Source organism: Leptonychotes weddellii, chromosome 9, assembly GCF_054177405.1.
Source record: "Leptonychotes weddellii isolate Sample4059 chromosome 9, ASM5417740v2, whole genome shotgun sequence".
NCBI classification, from domain to species: domain Eukaryota; kingdom Metazoa; phylum Chordata; class Mammalia; order Carnivora; family Phocidae; genus Leptonychotes; species Leptonychotes weddellii.
The window spans coordinates 52,923,123-52,928,298 of record NC_138377.1 but is presented as its reverse complement, the minus strand read 5'-3'; positions in this window follow the sequence as shown (position 1 = coordinate 52,928,298).

Genomic DNA, 5,176 nt, shown 5'->3' with positions numbered 1-5,176 from the left:
CATGACCTGAGCTGAAGGCAGACGCTTAACGACTGAGCCACCCAGGCGCCCTACATGGGGGTTTTAAATACGGCACTGCAGAGATGCCTGGGTGGCTCAGTAGGTTATGTGACTGCCTTCGGCTCAGGTCATGATCCCAGGATCCTGGGATCCGAGCCTCGCATCTAGCTCCCTGCTCAGCGGGGAGCCTGCTTCTCACTCTCCCTCTGCTGCTCCTTCTGCTTCTGCTCTCCCACTCGTGCTCTATCAAATAAATAAATAAAATCTTTAAAAAAATAAATACGGCATTGCAAATTTTGAGAGTCAAAACAAAAAAATTGAAAAGTAAGTGGAGTTCAATCTATAAGCTTAGAATAAAATATCTAAATTCTCATCTTGCCCTATGATCTTCCGTTCTCCAAAGCATCTTTTAAAAATTGAGGTGTTTTCTGGACTAGGGCAGATATAATCACTGAAGGATTATAGAGATCAATATTCTCACACCCAGTCAAGTGGAATAAGATAAATTCCATTTTATAGCTGGAAAAACTGAGATTATACCAGCAATAAAATTTACTGAGCGCCTCCCACATGTTGAGTGCTGGGTCAGGTGCTCTCTTTTGTTTCATACAGTCCTAGCAACAACCCCAACTAAAGCAAGTACTATTATCTTCAGTCATGGGTGAGGCACCAAAGTTGGAGGACAGAGATCTCTGTAAGAACACAGATCATGCCTCTTATGACTGCACTCACCTGGGGCCCACTATAGTGTGTGGCATATTAGGGACACAGAAATATTGGGGGCACCTGGGTGGCTCAGTCGGTTAAGTGTCTGCCTTCGGCTCAGGTCATGATCCCAGGGTCCTGGGATTGAGTCCCACATCAGGCTCCCTGCTTAGTGGGGAGCCTGCTTCTCCCTCTCCCTGTGCCTGCCGCTCCCACTGCTTGTGTTCTCTCTCTCTTTCTGACAAATAAATAAAATCTTTAAAAAAAATTAAAAAAAGAAATATTTGTTGAATTAATAGGTGAATGAACAACTGAGAACATGGAATCTCAGAACAAGAAAATTGAGGTCATAAAGTATTGTAAGTGGTGGAGGGCGACTCACTCAGGTCACTGACTCACTTCTGGGCACCGCATCAGGTGTGCAGGTGATAATATGCATTTTCATACTGAAAGACTATTTAATGACTGGTAAATGACATCGGGTAAACCTGAGATACATTATTTTTTACAGATTTTTATCTTCCGTAGGTGTATTATTTTGTATTTGCATTTTAGGAAGCTTGTTTCATACAAGTTGATTCCACTATTTTTACTGTCTTTGATACTATTTTTAGAATAGCCCCTTTTCTCTGATTATGAAAACAACACATGGGGGACTGAATGGAATTATGTAGACTTGGCTCTGAATCCCAACTCTATCATAGACAGCTAAGTGATCTTAGGCAAGTTACCTATGGAGATAGTACTTCCTACCTAGGTTCTTTTTTTTTCTTTTTGATTTGGTCAGAAGTATATGAGATAATATGCACAATTTACTTGGCATAGTGTCATGTACGATATAAACATAGTGTCATGTACATTATGAACATTATAAACATCAACACATATTAAACCAATAATGCTAAAATACTAATAACATATGCTCATTGCAAAAAACATTGGAAAACACAGTAATATTGAAAAGAAAATAATAAAACACTCATAATCACGTCTCAGAGATTACTGCAGTTAATAATTTGTTGTGTTTTCTTCTACAAATGTTGTATACATTTTGAATAGTTGAGATAGCACTGCATATATAATTTCGTGAACTGTTCTCTTTGTTTTTACCTCAGCAGGCAACTAATTTGATTAAGAGATAAAAGGTGAAAAAAGTCAGGAGTGCCTTCCAAATGAGAGCATTTTGATGCTATGTTCACAGACCCTAAATGGGCACTTCTTTGTGTTTTAAATTACTTTTCTGCTCAAGGAGTGATGAAGTTGAAGTGTTGCTCCTTAGGATGTCTGGAAAGCAGTAATTACTCTGCTCTCTAATTGAAGAATAAATGTCCGGTTTTACTCTGTGCTTTTTCCAGACCTGTGCTAATCAGGATGCTGGATCTTGGAGCTTTAAGATAATTAGTGATGGACATTTTGCTCTGGTTGTTAACTAGCCTTCCCTTTCCTTTGCAATGCTTTCTCATTAGTAATCAAAAGAGAAATTGCATCAGAGAAGCTGAAGATACATTTATATGGCTCAAATGCCACGACTGGTTTGAGAATTACTTAAGAACCTGCGAGTATTTGGAAACACTTGGAACCCAGGTGTGCTTGTAAAGATGACAGAAGGATTGTCTTTAACAAGGGACACACTCAGTGCAAGGGGCTGATGGCGAAATGTCACCTGGCGGCTTTCTTCCTGGCTGTCGGTTTCTCAGAGTGACGGAAACAGGACTCAGCTAAGGTCAGGGACTGTGAGGGGTTGATGAACTGCTGCTTTGGGCTCTCACATCATCTAGGGAAGGCACTGTCTTGTCAAAATTACTCTTATTATTCTCAGGAGAGAGAGGGAGAGAGAGATCCAAGGCAATCACTGAATTCTCAGAGCACAAATACTATGGACTATGACTAGCTTAGAAAAAAATCCAAAGCAGATAGAAGTCGGAAGCTGTATTCCTGTTTGGAGTAGATTGTTTAAATTATCATCATCACCATCACCATCATATATTTAGCGTGTATGAATGAGTGGGGAAAGAGGGCCACTTGACTTGCTTTTTCTGTCAAGCTGGTAGATGTAGCATGTTGTGGGGTGAACTTCGTCTCCAAAAAGGTATGCTCCAATCTATACCCTGGGTATCTTGTCTGGAAATAGGGTCATTGAAGATGTAATCAAGTTAAGACAAGGTCATACTGGATTGGGGGTGGGGAGCTAAATCCAGTGACTGGTATCCTTATCAGAATGTCATGTGAAGATACAGGGAGACACACAAGGAAGAGTATCATGTGAAGACAGAGTCAGAGATCAGAGCGATGCTGCTACAAGCCAAGGAATGCCAAGGATTGCCGAGAGCCACACCTGAAGCTAGGAAGAGACAAGAAATAATCCTACCCTAGAGCCTTCAGAGGAAGCATTGCTCTGCTCACACCTTAATTTTGGACATCTAGGCTTCAGAACTGTGAGGAAAATAAGTTTCTGTTGTTTGAAGCCACCAAGTTTGTGGTTATTTGTTATGCCAGCCCTAGCAAACTAATACTCGGTGTATGTAGGGTTGATCTCCACTTATACTAAGAGCCCTTTTGCAAGAAGACTAGAGTTCTTTTCTATGCTCATACTGAGTTTTGTACTGCTTCTTATTCTATACGGCCTACCATGGAAGAAAATAGAGAAACAGGGTTTCTTATAGCTCAGAGGGTTGCCTGAGCACACACATCATCTTAAGCTGGGTTTCCTCAGAAGCAGACACTGAGGTGAGGATTTGTGCAAGTAGTTTCTTTGAAGATGATCCAAGGAAGTGCTGATGAAGGAGTGGGGATGTGAGTTAGGTATGGGACGGAAGGAAATACAGGCCATGTTGTTGATCAGTTTACACTGTAGGACACTAGGACACATCCCACTGGGGAACTCTGGGGGATAATCTACAAGACGGCCTTAGACTTTTCTCCCCGGAGGAAGGGAGTTGAAGGATGAATACCTGTCTTTTCACCATAGATGCCCCTTTACTTCCTCCAGGAATTCTGTCCTTGCATATGTCCTTGACTGCATGGCTTGCATTTTTAGTTTACTTTTTACCTCTGTGAGATCCACCTCTTAATCTTCATTTTTGAATCCCAAAATAATAATGGGAAGGATTTTTTTACAGATAAAAACAGATCAAATCATATGTATACTCTTACTTCTTTCTGTGATAATGCTGAAACCTTATAACCTATCCCTTATTATGCATCATTCTGGAGGAAACCCTCCCCCTACATTTGCCTCTCCACACACATCCCTGCGTGAGAACACTTCGTGCAGCCTTTGTCTACAATGTGGGCAGCTGTGCATAGTACCTGGGAAGGTAAAGAGAATAGATCTTCAAAAGGTTGCTTTGAGGTCAAATTTCCATATATTCCGAGTCTGTGTAAAGCTAGGCAGTGTAACGCTTTTGAAGATTTGAATTTGTGAACACCTTTCTGAGTGGGAAAGCCTATTTAGTTGATCTTTTCAGAAATAAGATTTCCAGCCTTACTTTTAGTTGCTGAGTCAGAATGGCTGCTTTAGAAATGTAGTTTTAAGCCTTGGATTTGATTTGGCAAAGAGAATATATAAAAAAGTTAGAAAAAATTATGTAATTCTCTCTCCAACCAAAGACATGATGAATGTGTCCAGCAATAGCACTTTTTATTTTTTGGTAGGTATTCACACAGAAAGACTCACCCTGCAAGAACCTGCTGTTCCCCACTCAGGGAGCCTTTTGGGCATTGCAAATTTTGCAAAAAATTCAAAGCATGCAGGAGAGAAAAGTTTTATATCACCTTGAACAATAGCGAGTGGCAATGGAACACCTGTCTAATGAACCTGGCTTTCATTCCAGCAGCCACAATAGCAGCAAAACTTTCAAGGTGTGATGAATTATTATCTGCCATCTGTTTCACAAAATGTTAATTCTTCTTGAACCAAATTACAGTCCAGCAAATGAGCTCTTAGCGAAGCAACAAGTCATCATTCATATGAAGCTACAGAGAGAACTTGAGTCGGAAATTATTAGTGCAAATGATTTGCCAGAAACAGAGTAGAATCTTATTAAAGACCAGAGAAAATGGTCAATTAGATAATGAGACACAAAATAAGCAGTCAGTAATGGGAAGAGGGGAAAATAGTATCAACAGACGTTAAACTAGAGGATGTTTCTCATTCTCGTCTATCCTTGAGGAAATAATTACTAACTATCTCTATAAAGGTTTCCATGTGGCTCTAGAGCAGGGTGCTGTATGAATGGTGACCCAGAGTGTGAAACATAGTCGTCCGGGTTTTTCTTTGTCTTGAGATTGTAGTGAGATCCTTGTATAGAGGGCATGAGTCTGAAACCCATTTCCTTATTTGTAGATGATGTGCAATTGAATTTGAGATGACTAGCACATTTTGGGTATATACCATTTTTAAAAAATAATAGATATTTACGTGTAACATAATTCATAAAGATATAGTATCTTTTAGAAATTGTGCAAAAGC